This window comes from Ornithodoros turicata, chromosome 7 (assembly GCF_037126465.1).
Source record: "Ornithodoros turicata isolate Travis chromosome 7, ASM3712646v1, whole genome shotgun sequence".
Taxonomy (NCBI): Eukaryota; Metazoa; Arthropoda; class Arachnida; order Ixodida; family Argasidae; genus Ornithodoros; species Ornithodoros turicata.
Genome location: NC_088207.1, coordinates 50,830,170 through 50,848,116, shown reverse-complemented (window position 1 = coordinate 50,848,116; position 17,947 = coordinate 50,830,170). Strand labels below are relative to the sequence as shown.

General features: G+C 43.6%; 2 protein-coding genes across 2 annotated transcripts in view; one reads left to right on the top strand and one right to left on the bottom strand.

The window, feature by feature from the left end:
* Positions 1-17,947, bottom strand: part of LOC135401455 (neuropeptides capa receptor-like) — a 134,386-nt gene that overhangs the window by 65,822 nt on the left and 50,617 nt on the right. The gene's annotated exons all lie outside the window — the stretch shown is intronic.
* The window catches only part of LOC135401454 (uncharacterized), a 102,276-nt gene continuing 98,450 nt past the window's right edge, over positions 14,122-17,947 (top strand). The window contains exon 1 of the mRNA XM_064633870.1: positions 14,122-14,220. The gene's annotated coding sequence lies outside the window, so the exon portion shown is untranslated. The remainder of the gene's footprint in view (positions 14,221-17,947) is intronic.

The window sequence follows — 17,947 nt, the reverse complement described above, 5'->3', positions numbered from 1 at the left end:
AGCTGCTGGCCTCGCCCGCCGTCTGTCTTAGTGTCTCAGCAGCATCGAATACATTGTGTTGGTGATGCTCACGGCAGCTTGCTGGTGGTGGCAATTGTTGATCGGTTGTGGACATCGTCCGACTGTACCTGGTGTAAGAAATTGTGATGAAAAAAGACAAGGGCGTGAAGTAGGCAGGACCCCTGGTTGTACTCTCTAAGAAAAAAAGGAGTAAAATGGGGAGTAATTGCAACTTCTACGCCCCTAGTCTGCAATTACTCCCCATTTTAGTCCCCTAACCCAACATTTAGTCCCGACGTTTACTCCCCAGGACTGAAAATTGTCACTAAACTTCGCGAATGGTCTCCTGAATGCAAAAGTCTACGTAAATATGTGCGCTTGGTCAATTTGAACGACATAAGGCTGTATAACTCACACAACGTAGCAATTTTCCAGCCACACAGAGTAAGAAACAGTTAGCGCATCTTTCTTCGCAAATTGTGCCCTAGTATGGGGCAAGATTTTATATCACTCGATATATCACGGTTGACGGTTTGCTTCAAAGTATCTTCATGCATGCGCACCAATTATGTACCTGGGACTCTTACAACAGCGCGTGAAATGCGGTCTTCACTCTGTGACATTCATTTACTCCCGAAAGGGACTATTTTTTGTGGCAATGTAATTACTCCCCAAAAGGAGTAAAAGTACTCCTTTTTTTCTTAGAGTGTACCGCACCTGAAGTAGAAAGTCGAGTTGTAACTTCTGCACCGTGACGCCCTTTGTCGTCGTGTATCCCAACTTGGTTACGGCACTATGAGACTGGCTACATTACTTAGTCCTCTTCTTCAGCCGACCCAGTGGGCCCACTGCGCTCCTCCGCTTTCTCCACGCTTCGAACCTTGTCAATATCTTGTGACCGAGTATGTGATGTTTCAGTTTTAGTCTTGTGTGTTTTTTGTTCTTCCTTTTTCTTTCCTTATCTACTTTTTTCTTTTCCTTTCCTTTCCTTTTTTTAAATAGCAAACCGACTTCTGTCTGACTGACCTTTCCTTTCTTTTTCCTTAATAAACATATCCTCCCCACCCCTACCCCACCCCGAGTTGTACCCAGAGGCCTCCAAGGCAGCATCGCTATACGCAGAGAAAGCGTCCGAAATCTTGGGCCTTCATGCGTCTCGCGGATAACGAGCAGCTGGGGTGTACAATGACCTGCGGTCTGCGAGAAGTCTCCGGCTCGCCCCTTCGAACGCACAGCAGTCCTTTATAGGGTATGCTTGGTGGCCTGAGGCTACGGCGGTACCTGCAATTCGTGTCATCCACGACACCAGTTTTGAGCAACACAAATGCTGATCCTGATTGGAGTTTGTGAAGCGTTGTTTAGGTTATCCGCGGTAGCCCTGTCATTGGTAGACACGACCGATTTTCACGCAAGATTTTTTTGGGGGGCAACTTATCGACAGAGATAAGAAAGAGTCAGAAATAAGGAGAGTGAAACTGCTTATCACTTGAAAAAAAAATCGCAATTTTTTAACATTGGCCGCTGTTGGTACGATCTTCTGGGGGCCTCGAAGATGGAGGCTATTGAAGCGGTGTACGATATACCACGCCGGTGTAAAATTACATCCTGTGTGCTTCGGTAGTAGACTGTGTGCGTTGAGATAACAGCGCACATTCACAAAGTGAAGCAACCGAAGCGCGAAGTCCATGAAACGCTTTCTACTGGATACCTATACCTGTTAGTATAGTACTTGACGCATTCTTGTTTGGGGGCGCGATACTCGTTTCGCCCCGGGCGCTGGGAACCCACTCTACGCTGCTGGTGAAGCAGACCGCCTTATTCATGCCAGTGTGTTGAAGATCATCGCTGGAATAGCTGTATCCTGTCGCGCCACATGCGGAATATTGTATACGTGTTTCAAAATACTGTCCTGAAGTGCTTCCAGTAGGCGCTTAATATATTGGAAACTCTCACAGTATAAAACTATGTGTGATTGTATCTATAGGCTATGGCTCTAAACAAACGGCAATTCCTATGTCGATACAGGAAAGGTTTATTTGTTTGTTCGTTCTTCTCTTTTCCTAGCTCACTTTTTTTTTTCACCCACAAACGCGTTTTGGAGTAGCCAGTTCTGACTAGGCCGGGACTAACCTCTCCATATTCTTCTTTCTTTTCCAATCTAATCCCATGGTGATACTTTATGATGACGAGAGAGCAACGTGTTGGCTAATACTGGGGGTATACAGGAAGACTGCAAGCAGGAGACACTTCTTAGAGCTTACGCATCACGATAGACTCCCGCTCTTGCGTACGGTGATGATGATGATGATGATGGAAGGTACTGTCGACGGTTTCGCAGTAGAATGTCCGTTCCGTGTCCCACATTTTCGGTCCTGGACTCATGCCCACCTCGCGAACCTATTTCTTGCGTCCTCTCTCTCCATCTTTCCGCATCTGAACAGTGCGCAGAAACCTCGGTCGTAGGTTCCGCTTCGAACACAAATAGTAACAACAGCAAGCTTGTAAATTCAGCTGATGTGTTGTAAGTTCTGGGCAGTAATTTTTCAGTGTGATGTGGCTATTTCAGCAGGTCCATTTACTTCAGTACGAGGAACATAACCACTCAGCATTCGTTAGTTCCATTCGAGTACACAGCGCAGCTAGGCGGTTTCGTGTGCCCAGCTTGCTTTCGGAAATTGTCCGCATGAAGTGTATAAATTCATTCTCTTCAGAAGAGGAACTGGAGAACTTAAACACGTCGGTCGTGATAAGAATAAGATAATCTTATCTGATATTATGTCTAAAGACCCTCACTTTGAATGCTGCTATGCGCGTGAAGCATTGCACCCGTAAGGCTGGAAAAACGAATACAAAAACAATAAATGAAATAAATAGATGTAGAACGTGCTCAAACGCGCGAACTTGTGTATTGATAAAACCAAAGTTGGTTACCGAAAATAATGTTTCAGTTTCCGGTGCCAGAGAAATCGAAATTTTCGTTTTCGTTCCTATTTTCGTTTTCTGCATAATTTATGTATTTCATGTTTCCGTTTCCGGTAACAAGCCCTGCCTTCTATGTCATACTTGAATTAGGAACGACGTATGTGGACGACGTATAGGAAGGACGTATGTGGTCTTCCCCGGCCACTCATACTCGGCACAGACTCAGACACCACCACTACCAACAACAACAATAATTAAATGATGATATCATGGGGCGTTTCCCCGCTTAGGTAGCGGGTAGCGGGACGCTACCCCAGAGCATGTGGCACCAACTTGGCACAACTTCGATACAAATTCGAGCACGTGGTTTCGTCCGGATTGGATTGGACTGGATTGTTTTAGTATCCCAAGAACCTTGTGAGCCCTCCCCGCTGGGACCTGTTTGCATGAATCACCCGCGTGGTCTGCATGTACTTCGCCATTAAATCAATCTAATCACTGATGAGATGTGAATGAGAGAATACTAATAGTATATGCATATTTATTTATTAATGCCCTCACGGCCCACCACGACAAATTAACAATATTATATGTATATTGAAAGGAAAGGTAGGGGAATTATGTGAGTTCCGTTTCCAGGCTTGAATTTCGTTTCCGTTGCAGTTTCCGGTAAAGGTAACGAAAATATTTTCGTCTCCTGCGTAATTTGGGTATTTAACGTTTCTAATTTCCGTGACCGGTAACCAACCCTGGATAAAACACGCTTCTGACATAACGCGAGAAAACAAAACTAGAAGTTTCAATGTTTCAAAGTTCCAACATCATCATCATCAGCACATGAACAAAACGCTGCATGGGTATCGTCCGGAACATTTTGTTTGATGACTCCCGTTTTCTCACGTTATAAAAAGTATGTGCATTTTATCGATACAATAAGTATGTCTCCTAGGTTTCAGTCTATCTTCTACAGAAATCTCCTATCATTCCTTGTTCCCTTGTGCGAATAACAGCCATCATATATTCCACTAGTCATGGTGCAATATTTCATCTATATTACATGATGCTGCCGAATAGTGTAGTTGTGACTTGTTGTGAGAACCTCACCCTACCTTATACATATACGGGTGGCGGCAAATCCCGGCGTTACACAACAGTACCGACACAACCAGGGTTCATAACTCACTACACGACAGTCTCCACCAACAGATAGTTAATCGCTCAACCGTTCCTCTGGCCGTTAGAGGGTCACTAAACGCACAGCCCATGTGAGACATAACCGCTGTTGACCGCCTGGATGAAGAACAGCTCTCGAACGTGTTTTTGTCCATGTTGAATTACCGTTATTGTGCTGTGTGTCCATTATTGTGACATTACAGACACGATACAATGACGCATATGCCGTGAGCGGTGATCACCGCGACGTTACGAAGTAATCCGTGACGAATAGTAGGAGAACGCGCGCAATCGATGACGACGTGTCGCCTTGAGTCCTGTGGGAACATAACTGTCTGTAACTGGGCGCTGTCTTTCCAGTCAGTACAGCTCTAATATCTTATGACGCAGGAAAAAACGAAGAAAAAATACAACTCTCCAGGGCAGCGAGAGATTACGTGATAAACAGCTAGTTAGATAGTTGGAGCAGTTGGAGTGTTCTCGAAGACACGCTACATCCAACCAAAAGAGCGCTCGTACGTCGTCGTCGCCTTTGGTTCATGTCGGTTCTTTCTGACGCTGTTAGGAGTGTTGCAAAGGTCAATACGAGCACGTCAGGAACGTATCAGCAAGAGAGTGCAGATGTAGCTCTTCTTTCTCAGTGGAGCAGAAGACTTAGAGCGTTATCTTGGCGCGAGTGTCCAACGCAGGACGCTGCTTCTGTCTTTGATGTGGGTAAGACTAGGATCGGCGGAACCTTTGAGCGCAGTGTTATTGGTACACCAGCACCAATGGTCCGCTTTAGCTTCTGACGTAACGACAACTTTATTTGAACGACGATGAGTGGGGAGTTTCGTCGCCAGGGGGCCATCCTTTACGTCTCGGACATAAACTCTCGACGCACTCTGTGTAGTCCTATTTCTAATATTAAGGGAAGAGTCTGAGGACAAGAGCTGCCAAAAACGTTTCTTTTAACATTTGCTCAACGGTTCGATATACCTATTGCTAATATCTGGCAGTTTTAGCAGTAAACGACACGATAGCAGCAGTTCTACACTGAAAGATCGCGATGTGATGTGAGCCATTTCGAAGAAATCAGGCGACTGGCTTGTCGTGTTTTCGGAACAGTTATCGTGGACACCTTCTGCGCCGCTAAAACTCCCCAACCCGTCCGTACTGGTTTCATTATACCTGCATACTGTCACACGACAAACATTCACCGTAACTGAAGGCGTTTGATGGCTTGATGAACATCGCTTAGATGTACCATTTTATTTGGACTAATTATGTCTTTTTTTTTCTATGCTCGTCTTAGTTATCACAGTGGAAAATAATCTCAATTTTTTTTTTTTTTTCAGGCGTTGAATAACACCCACGGAGTCAATCAGGAGAGGATTAAGGATTTCTTTTCAGCACTCCGGAGATTAATCACGGCAGTGTGAAAAAAGCACTTCCTTGCTCCCTATTGAAGTTAGTGGGCGAACGGTCGGGGAGAAAAGAAGCGTTTAACTGGTCAGACGGCTTCATCCCAGAGGATTTTCTCCTTACCCAGTAAGGACAAAGTTTGATGGACTCTTAGATATTCAGCTTTGTCGAGTGTTATGAATGTCATGATGGAAATCGAAATTGGTTTCCGGTCGACTTTCAAGTTCGAGGACGATAACCAGAAGGAACGCTTGGAGATTTGGTCAAGTTTTATTTTACTCTCGCGGACACATGGCTGCCGGAAGGAAACATAAAAGCATGAAGACTTGGTCATTTTTGTTGCTTTATCTTGCTGACTAAGGCACATTACGAAACGGACGAGTTCTTGGAGATTTACTATGGTCAATATTTTGAACTACAAACTTTGTGTAACGGACGAGTTCTGGGAGATTTACGGTGGTCAATACTTCGAACCACAAGCTATGTGTAACGGACGATTTCGGGGAAATTTACGATGGTGAATAGTTTAGGGCACACTCTATGTGTAAAGGAACGAGTTCTGGGAGATTTGCTATGGTCAATATTTTATTATATATTAAGGACGCGGGGCGCCATCTGTTGGAGGGCCGGAGCACCACCGTCAACCCTCTCCATGCTTTTGTCGGTTGGAGAGAGGCATTTCAAACAGCCAGGGTGCACTCTTCAGTTAAAATGAAAAAAAAAAAAAAACGAGTACCGCGCTGTGATAAAATTCTTGGCAAAAGAGGGACTTTCGCCTAAAGAAATTAAAGCGCGACTGGACAACGTGTACAGGGAAGCCTCTCCATCGTACACAGCTGTAAAAGACTGGGCTAAGCAGTTTCGACTGGGACGAGAGTCCACTGAAGATGATCCACGCGATGGTTGTCCAGTGGAAGTGGTGACACAAGAAAATTTGTCTCTTGTCGAGGAGGAAGTTCTGAGCGACAGCCGTCTGAAGGTGAAGGAAATCTCAGAAAGGCTGGGGCTTTCCAAAACAACCGTTTTTCGCATAATCGGCGAGGGCCTACACATGAAAAAGGTCAATGCGAGATGGGTACCACGACTTCTCTCGTCAGTTCAAAAGCAACAGCGCGTCGTCTGTGCCAAAGAGTTTTTGGAGCTCTGTCAAGAAAACGAAGAAGAAATATTCAAGTCAATTGTCACAGGGGATGAGACTATGGTGCTCTACTATGATCCCCTTTCGAAAAATGAGTCGATGGAATGGCGCAAACCAGGAGAAGCTCCCCCAAGAAAAGCCAAGGTCATACAATCCACAAAGAAGATCATGGCAACAATATTTTGGGATTGTCACGGGATCCTCCTCATCGACTTCAAATAGAGGAACACCACAGTGAACGCGACTTAGTATGCTTCACTCTTGCACCGACTGCGAGACGCCATCAAGGAAAAGAGGCGCGGCAGGTTGAGTCGAGGTGTCCGGTTGCTCCAGGACAATGCCCCTGTCCACACGGCTTCTGTTGCCAAGGCTGCACTGAAGGAGTGCGGCTCCAAAGAAATCCACCACCCACTCTACAGTCCAGACTTGGCACTGAGTGACTATACTTTCTGTTCTCAAACTTCAAGAGGGATCTCAGAGGACGGAGATTTCGAAAACGGTAGTGAGGTGCAAGAGGCATTTTTCCAGCATTTTGCGGAGAAAACTTCGGACTATTTTTTCAAGGGTATCAGAATGTTGGTTGAAAGGTGTCAAAAGTGCATCGAAGTTTAGGGTGACTATGTCGAAAAGCGATACTCTTGTTTCGTCTCTATGACTATTAAAAGTTGGTCGGGCCGGAAACTTATGGAACCACCCTCGTACGTACATACATACATACATATATATATAGTCACTTATATAAACGCATGGTTTGGTGTAGCTGGCTCCTCCCAATGTGTAGATATTTTTTAACTACACCTAACCAAAGGCCAAGCACGTACCTGTTTTACGCGTTGCGAAATGAATTATTCATCCAAGCAACGCTTCATCGGAGTGCCACCCTAATGAATACTTCATTTTCAGTTAGTAATGGAAAAGAAAAGAGTACACTGGGCACCCAGATTAGATTAACGAGCGAGAGCGCTCGTTATCTTGAATAGGGGATGCCTCCTTACAGCTCTCTTTTAGGGATGTTCTATGAATCTTCCACGCGTTAAAGCGCGTTTTATTCGGAATAGGTACATTAGTAGCTTGGAAGCGTATAGTTGCCGTGCGCGAAGCATTTATTGCCGGTTATTCCTGTATGCGAAGGACATTGAACCGGAATGAACGCTAGTGGCTTCACCTCGTGTGCTTCTATGCACTCTGTAACGAACGGTGCTAACGAATTGCAGGTACTAGGCAATGGCGCTACCTCATAGATTAATAGGGATATATTTCCAGGATAATTTCAGGAAGGATTTCCAACGAATCGAATTATTAAATTTGATGTACGGTACGTTTTTTATGCACTTCACGAAGGCTATTCTCCAGCTGCAGTTCCAACAGTTTGAAGCATACCGGTCACTACGTTGTGGCTCGGAGGCGTTTATCCATCCGAAAACCCAGTCGTAACCCATAGACGATTTTTCTATTTGTGTGCGGAGCTGATCTGTGGGAGATATCCTGTCCTGAAATGAAGTATAGATACTCGCATAATCATTTCCTTCCATCGGAAAACAAGTTTATACGAATGGTTATTTTTACAAATGAGGCAAATCGAGAGCCCTGTAACCCAACGGGTGCAATAATCCAACCAACCTGCCCACATCAATTACCGCGAGTACGTAAACTTCCGTCAACACATCGAGTCACCGACACCAAACTTTCTCTCTCTCTCTCTCTCTCTTCCGACTCCATTGAAACTGGGGACACACCCAATCACAATAACAGTTTACCGAGTCGACCCCGTGGGAATCTTCCAACTGCCAACGTGAGAGTGTGCGCTGTGTGTGCGTGTCGTCGTTCTTTATCAATTCCTAATTGGAGGCAATAACTATCGGACGTTCCTCCCCAATATAGTATTGTAGCACCCTTAAGGGACATACATTGCTCCTTTGGGTGACGCCGGTTCGGTGACCGGAAATAGCTACGGCTGGATGGGACGCAATTACTTCGTCGTTTACTTCTTTATGCCTGTATCTTCTCCGACCGTGTGGGATAAGGTGCGTAGAGAGAGAGAGGAGGAGTAAAGAGTAGAGGTGTTGTAGTGGCCATTGCGTGAGTGGAGGACATCAGGAGTTGAGGAAATATTGATTCAACGGTAGGAAATGTTCCTTGCCCGGAAGGTCGTATCCTGCGTCTTCTGTCGGATGTTCTCTTGCGTATGTGACAATGAGCCCGGAGGTTTGTCTGCGTGCGGTTGGTGTGTGTTGTTGCAAACGTTGTTCGAAGAGAGCGAAAACACTGCAAAATTTATATTCTGTACAACTGTACTCTGTATATACTGTAATCGCTCTGTACGCTGTATACAGGGTGTTTCAAAAAACGTGTCATTCGGCTTTATAAAAAAACGGGGCGACGGAAAAATACGGGTAAACGGCATTTGTGTGGCAACTGAATTTGCCATCTCGCAAAAATATTTTCATTTGATTTTAATTAAAAGAAATTGAATTTTTTAATTGAGCTCCAAAATTTTCCAGGGTGACCTAACGTTTTTTTTTTTTTTACAGAATTAGAGAGCCCGTAGCGAACTTAGTCAGATCCACCAAGAAATCCGCTCGATATTGGAAATGGAACTGCCCAAAAAAGTCCCGAAATTGAGGCTTCAAAGTTTCGGGTATTCAACGGCGCACGAAATCAGACGCAAAGATTCGTGGAGAGGAGGACTTGCTCCTGCCCCCATGAAAGATAGAAGGTCGAAAAAAAAAAAACGGCGGAAAAAAAGAGGCAGAATCATTTTTGTTTTGGCGCTTATCAACGTATGGTGGAATGTCACCCGCCTTGTTATCGGCGCGTCTTGTGCTGCACGCCGGTCCGGCGATAAACTGTTCTAGCTTCATGGGGGCAGGAACATGTCCTGCCCTCCGCGCATCTTTGCGACTGATTTGGTGCCCTGTTGAATACCCGAAACTCTGAAGCCTCAACTTCGGGACTTTTTTTGGGCAGTTCCCTTTGCAATACCGAGCGGATTTCTTTGTGGTTCTGACTAAGTTCGCTACGGGCTCTCCAATTCTGTAAAAAAAAAAAAAAACGTGAGGTTGACTTGGGAAATTTTGAAGTTCAATTAAAGAAATTCAATTTATTTTAATTAAAATCAAATGAAAATATTTTTGCAAGTTGGCACATTCAGTTGCCACACAAGTGCCGTTTACCCCGTATTTTTCCGTCGCCACGTTTTTTTATAAAGTCTGAATTACACGTTTTTCGAAACACCCTGTATACTGTACTCTGTACTCTATGTACTCTGTATATACTGTACTCTCTCTGTACACTGTACAAAATGTATACTCTGCAAAATTTATACTAAAAAATTTATACTGTACGCAGCGCTGTTCTTACTATCCGTTTCGTTAGTATCGTTTTTTTTCTTCTTCTTCTCTGATCTGTTATACATCACAGACGCAATCACATTGATGGGGCTTTCGGTTACTTTGTTCTAGGGCATATGTAAAGTTACGTTGACTTTATAGCGTTATATCTTCAAAATATTGAGCATTCAGAAGGTTCGAATACGTACCGTTTTTATTATTTTCTTCTGGTTGCATCCATACGGACTTTATACAATATTCGTACTACATCAGGTACGTCGTACGTTTACTAGGCAGAAAAATTACGAAAGCACTGAACTTTTACGCTGAAAGACAAGAATAGTAATAATCGTCGTAGGATTCTCGTTATGAAGCATCCGCCACGTATGTTGATTGGGGCCTGAATCTCTCACGTTTTTCTTGCAACTTCCACTCGTAGAAAGCTGAGGACCGCCTCATACGGGCGTAAGTGTTCTCATTCCCTACGCCTTCACATACTTATTGTGACTCTGAGCGCAAAGCCAAGCGGGGCTTATACAGCGGGGAGATCAGATTGGGTTCCGCACGTACAAACGTTACCAGACAAGGTCAGGAGTAAGGCGAAATCACTAGATCAGGTCTATCTGCCACGCATCCATGAGCGCGTTGCTAAAACCAGACTGTCCCGAATGGCTTTAGGACTTAATTAAGTTTGTCGTCAACAGGGTTTCTATCGGTACGTTCTCCATCCCAGTTCGCTACAAGAAGCAGAGGCAAAGCAGCGTCGATTCAGTTTTACTTTTGTACGTATGTTGCCTTTCGTCGAAATCCCTCTATGTAGCGACGACAACGAAGGTTGACTCCTCCGATTGACTCTTGCAAAACTCGCTTTCGAGAGGTAGTATTATATCTCGCACAGACTTGTACGTAACGCCTTACAAGTAATTGCGGTACTTGTAATCAATTCCTTTTTTGAGTAATTTTTCGAGTAATCAATTACATTTTTGAACAAGTAATTTTTCAAGTAATTCGATAACAATTTTGAGTAATCAATTACCGAGTAATCGATTACTTTCGAAGGAGAATCTGACTCAAAATAACAATGGTCTGTGACAAATTTCCTGCGTCTTTGTTGGGCTATTCTACTGTAGTAAGCGGAAAAGATATTATTTCTACTTCTCACGGCGCGAGTCTTTCGCGCTATTTCAGCTCTCCCAATCTCTTGGGAGACGGGGTTTTCTCGAAGCACACAGAGGCGGAACTTTTTTGTATGAATCGAAAGTAACGGGCGGAGTAACGCGTTACTTTTATACTCGTTACTCAATTACATTTTGAGTCGAGTAATTTGTAACGGTAATCAATTACTTTTGCTAGAGGAGTAACGGTAACGGTAATCAATTACTTTTTTTCGAGTAACGGGCACAAGTCTGATCTCGCACGACTCGCGTGGCGCATCGATATTCTCAGTATTTTGAGCCTTTCTTAATGGAAACTTTTCTGAATATTTCTGTTATGCGTCCAGTATTTGGTTCCAAGTCTATGACGAAGAAATGGAAGTTTTGCAGATACATACCGCGTGTTTCACTAAGGTCCCTCTGCTGAATAATTCGTAAACAGGTTGCGCTAACACAAAGTTTTCTTTTCAGTGAGCGTCCCTGAGACATTGGCCAAGAACAGATCAGTGAGCGACTCCATTTGCATGCGCTTATTAATTAAACAAAAATCATATACGGCACTTTGCCGACAATTCGAATCCCCAGCTATTACCAAAGTCGCAGGGAATTAATTTTGCAATGCAAGGGGAAATCACTCGTACGCTTTCTGTTTGTAAAAAAAAAAGAAAACAAAAAAGAAAAGAAACGTGAGGTTGCCTAGGCAAGTTTCGGAGATCAATTGGGAAAATTCAATTTCTCGCTAATTAAATTTCACAAAAGGTGCAAAGAAGTAATGGTAAAATATCCCCCGAGATGAATAGCGTTGAGCCCATATTGTTTAGAGAAGTAGATTTTTAATACGATTTTTTTATCACATCACGTGAAACGCCCTGTATATATATATATATATATATATATATATATAGTGAACGTTGAAATAAATGGGAGACAGAAGACGAAAGTAGGGGAAGTGACAAAAAAAGGTTTATTAAAACTTATAAGTTATAAAAGTTAGGGAGGATGTCCACGTTACGGCGGAAGCTCCGCCTTCTTCGGGACGAAATAGCTAGAATCATTTATCAATAGCTCATTTAATCAGTCATTTATTAATAGCAAAAATAAAAAAATGGGCTATTTCGTCCCGAAGAAGGAGGAGCTTCCGCCGTAACGTAGACGTCCTCCTTAACTTTTATAATTTGTAAGTTTTAATAAACCCTTTTTTGTTCTTCCCCTACTTTCGTCTTCTGTCTCCCATTTATTTCAACGTTCACTATAATTACGTAGCCGTCCGACCCAACTCCAACTTTTCAAGATATATATATATATGGAGCGAAACTCCGGCATGACGTCACCATCACTGGTTTTAAAACTGAACACACACGGCTCACCTGTTTAGTCGTGAAGAAGGGTAGAGCCTCCGCCGAAACGTAGACTCATAACCGTCCTTAGATGTAAATAAATCGCTAAGGTTTCCACCTTAAGTCGCCATCTAAGTCGCATTCACTCCTACCTCTGTCACACGTAGCCATCTGAACTTTCCTTTTTTATTATTCAGTTGAGTGTAAGTTTGAATATATATAAAAAGGGGAAGGTACTGAATTCGTCACCTGACGAATTCTATTACTCCCACGAAGATCCCCTAAATGAACCCCACCGAAAGGAAAAAGAAAAATGAAAAGTGAAAAGATAACAATAAAACAAACATCACCCCTCCCTGTCGCCGAACTGTACATGTGCACATGCGTAGCTGCATCCCCTAGAAGTGAAATGAATTGCGAGCAACTAACAGGAACGGGGAACTCGACGTCACATGCCTAGAATGTGGTCCTCGTTATATAATATATAAATTATATATAATATAAATATATATATAATAAATTATATATATATATATATATATAAATCTATTCATTGTAAATTGGCCTGACATCTACCATGACTGTGCAGAATGTAGAAAACACATTAAAGACCTCTGTTACAGGAAAATACATATGGTGTCCTTTCAGCGAATATGTTGCCACGAACAGTGACATTTAAAGCCAGGTCTTCCTTGCCTCGTATATGTGGCCTCTCACAGCGAAGACGAAACAGTACGTGGTAACCGAAAGCTACGAATCACTTAAATCTAATTAATCTTATCTTATAGCCTATATATAGTGTATCCAACCTGGGTTACAAGCAGCACACACTATATACAGGGTGGGTGCTGATAAAGTATTCATGCACGTATGGCGCTGGGGGGGGGGGGGGGGGCTACTTTATCTGCACCCACCCTGTACATTGTGTTAGGCATAAGTAAAAGTTATGAAAATGTTCAGTGATGTTCCCTCGACAGCGTGCATCTGATTAGCCGGTCAAACGAAAGGCATGCGCGTTACCATTCTCGTGGCAATTAAATTCCTGCTGGAAACCAACACCAGGTGCTGTTTATAGACGCCGGAGTTGATGACCCGAAAAATTAACCGAACGACGCTACGAAGCAGTCGCCACTGGGACGAGACGCCGCGGAAGGCCGCCGACCTTCTATTTAGCAGTCGCCGTTCTTCGCTAGGAAGAAACGTTAGATAAAACGACTCTCTTAGCGACGTGATTCTTCTTGAACAACCGGCGTTGCAGCTTTTCTTCTTTTTTTTTGTTTTGTTTCTCTTCTGATCAGAGTATATGTATGACCTGCGTACTAATTAAACTAAATTAGATAAGAATGAAACAAACCAGGCTTAGAACATTCAGCAGCCATTAAGGGGGCTACCTGCTCCAATGCAAGGGATACATAAGCGCAACTGACAGCGGGACTGGGAAAGAATAGAGGAAAGTGAGATTGTCAAGTAGAAGAAAGCATAAAGGGGAGAGGGGGGAGCCGTTAGACCGTTTCGTTTTTGTTTTTTCTCTTTTTTCTGGCTGTATTGTTCCACCCACAAACGCGTTTTGGAGTAGCCAGTCCTGATTGGGTCGGGACTAATCTCCCCATATTTTTCTTTCATATCCAATCCAATCCGATCCAATCCGATCTAAAATAGGACTGAGATGCAGTTTGTGCACAGAATTGGCGCAAGAGGCAGTTCACGTTGGCTATTCATAATGGTCTGGGGCTGATGGTCGGGACTGGATCGGGTTCAGGAAGGCAAGTAGAAGAGTTACCTCATCTTGTCTTTGGTAACACGGATTATCCCACAGATTTAAATGCGGAGTGAGGCGGAGGTATCTGAACGAAAAACACCAGCCATGAACCATACTCTCACCGACGTAAACCGTTCGCGCTCTAACAAGACCTGACATCGTCCACCACACCACACCACACCACACCACACTCCAGGCAGATTGGTACATGTACACAATCACATGCATCAAGTACGTCGAGCACGAAAATCATTCCATACAATAACAAATTATTTGCGATCAGGATCTAATTACATTTGCATCGTGGCTTCTCCCTTCCGAGTGGGAAAAACAGGACACCGCTGTTGACAGATGCCAACTTCTCAAGGTCTCGCGTAGGTGTTGCTTCTCTGCGACTGTCAGTGAATGAGGCACAAGGCTCGGTTTATTCCAGTGACTTCCGTGTTTTTCTTGGATCATTAGAGCCGTTTAGCGGAGTACTTGCTTTTGGTTATTACTCTGTATTATTTACTTTGCGAAGGCCGACACGTTTCGCTGGTTCCTACCAGGTCGCTGAGTACCGGGAATATTCACTGCGACTAAAAAGTTGTTCCGCAAGTGAGAAAGGGGACACGCAACCCATGTATTGCAGGTAGTTACTGTGGATGCCGTCATACCATCTATATGATGAAATGATACATAATTGGAGCAGAGCGTGGTCATTGGGACTCCACAACTAGCATTGCTTACCGTAATTGTATACTATTTACTGTATATCGTACTCGGATGTCTCTTACCCGAGACTATACTGTATTTTATAAGCAGTTTATCACTTGGAAATGCATTAGGAAACTCAGTCCTAGGGGGACGGTGAGTCTGGTTGCGTCCAGTATGCGCATGTGCAATTGAGAATCGATTGTTGTTGTGCTGCTTGTATTCCTTGAACGGCCTTAATTAAGAAGGCATCATGGGGGATACCCGTACCACGTTCGTCGGCTTATCCTACCTAATGCGCGCTGGTTCTTTGAAAGCAATGTCGAAGTCATTGTCCTCTGCAGCAACGCCGAAGGCTAAGTAAGAAAGGTCCTTGCTGTCGTCCAACGTCGTTAGTACTTTTGGAGTAATCTATACATCACATATGATTTTGCGACAAAAGAAATCTGAGCTGGGATGGCTATCAATGGAAGCACACTGTGCGAGGCTGGCTACATTTTTAACTTTTTCACGTCCTCTTTTTTTCCCTTACAAACAAACATACATACAAACAAACAGCTTTCCACGTCGATGTCTACGAATAATTCACCCGAGAAAGACGAAATTGTTACGCAGGACAGCTAAGAAGATGCGCCATCGAAATCGAAATTTAACCCACTCCACGCTTCCTGGTCCGCCACACTGGTGACGTCATCAGAAGAGAGAAGGCCACCAGGTGGCGTGCGCAACTATTTATGGGGCGTGGCCACAGCTCACTGGCACATGCTGTCCGCGCATGGTCGTCAACTTTTAACTTTACTCAACAAATGTCAACTTTTGTTGTGGCTGCTGCTGTTTACTACTACTAATTTTTAATATGGTTTTAGTATGGAGTATTATTATTATTTTTTTTTTAACCAACGATGCTTGACCTTAAAGTATCACGTGACCTCGCTTAGTGTTCGTGAAAAGGTCTTTCGAATTTTCGAGGAAAACTCTTTTCTTTCTCTCTTTCTTGTTTTGATGTCAGGTGTCCAATAACTGCTCAAGCTGTCACTGTCAAGGTAAATGGTGTGAAATGTAACTTCAGAATGGCCATTTCGCTCCTATGCTGAGCCTATTGGCAATTTAGCGAGAATAGCTTTCGTGATACATCACAAAAAAGCAAAGCTCTTACTAAGCGCCTAGGATAAATAACAACGCCACAGAGGATACAACAGTTGCTAGGAAATTTCTCAAGTTAACAGATTCTTTTAACCATTCGGACCAGTGTGTAAGATAGCCGAGTATGATTGCGTTATTTTTTCTTCTTCTTCTTTATATTAGTTGCAATCTTACCGTATCTTCCGTTGCCCCTGCCTCGAAAACAATTGTAGGAAGTTATACCGGCTTGACCGGCGAAGGTCAACACGAAGTGTGCGTTGAAGGCCTCCAATAAAAGAGGAGCCGTTGTCAAGCGGCAACGAATGAAGTGCTTGTAACAGGAGTGGCATCCTTCTTTCGAGCGAAGCAATTATTCCTGAAGTCGGGGACCCGTGTTTGTCGCTTTGGACATATGCCACGATTCGCGTACTTAGCAAACCACGTTGACACTTTGAGGCCACGGTTTGTGGGCCGGTGCAAGAGTCCCCATTTCAACACACAAAGGGCAACCGTTGTCTTCTCTGAAGCGCCGTGCTTCAGATCTGGGAGATTCTATTAAAGAGGACCTGGATGGCGATGCGAAGATAGATGATTGATGCGGAAGAATAATTGATGGATTGAGTTTCGATCAGGACACGCGACGGGAGTTTCGGCCGGCTGTTTGAGGTTCGATTCGAACCGTCTGTGAGTTCTGAGAAACAGAGCGCTCTTACCGCTATATGCGTGAGTTTAATCTGTTGGGAGGCGGGTCCATGACTGTTATAAACAATATGATGAGGCGGAAGCTTCCTGCGACTTTCAAAAGAAAGGAAAAGTTGGATAAGAAACTGAACTAGACAAAGAACGAATAATAAAAAAGTTGTTTTTCTGAGTTTAGTTTAGTTTTAACTTTAACACCACACGGGAAGAATCATGAACTTCGATGAAACTGGTGTTATTGGACGCGTTTCTCCCGCAGTTGAAAAATAAAATTCTCAGACAAGGAATGATGATGATGATGATGGTTGCAGAGAATACGGAGATGTTGCTTTACATAGTAACTTACTGTGTGGACATGTAGATCTTCTGTCTTCATTGTTTAACCTACTTGTCCGCGTCTCTTGCTGCAATTGTATCAGACATGTAGATGCCACTAACAGTGGCAGCACGTGTATATATATATATATATATATATATATATATATATATATATATATATATTTTATTATAGATCAGCAGTGCCGTGGAAATCATTTCTCACAGAGAGGTCGCATTCTGGACAACGTACGACCACAAAACAGAATTGATGACGTCAAGTCCACTCCGTTTTTCAGAATCGCATCGTCCCAATCCTGTACTCTCAAAACTCGATTACTCTCACACAGCCAATGTGTAGTGCCAAAAGATTTGAGATTGAGTCTCTCGACGATTTGTCACTTTAGATAGGGCGCAGATCAGATACAGGAATAGAAAGGAAGAAAGGAGAAAGTTTGACTTTTTATCAATCTCCTTCGTTGCCTCTCGATTTTTTGACAAAAAAAAAAAAAAAAAGAACGTCTGTGAAAAATCTGCGGCAGTCTACCGACACCCAGAAACACATCTTTCAACTCTCTGCTCCTAGACTTCGTCGGAACGACGCAAAAATATAATAAACCGACTGGAACCTGCCAGTTGAGTTCCCCAAAGGAGATTTTTCTTTCTACAGTGCGGTGACTATTGCTTCCGTTGTTCGGATAGAAACCCGTAGAGCACGGTACTCCGCGAGGTTGAGGTAATATATGTTTCGAAAAGTATATCGTTATAGTGCGACGGTTCGAAGCGAAGGCTTTTTGGCGGTGTATTATTCTTTCTGCCTACCCGCGGGGTTGCTCGACTTCTGCGCTGTCACCTCGTATTTCACGCTGCTGGGTGCACAATGCGTGCCTCTATTCAGTGCA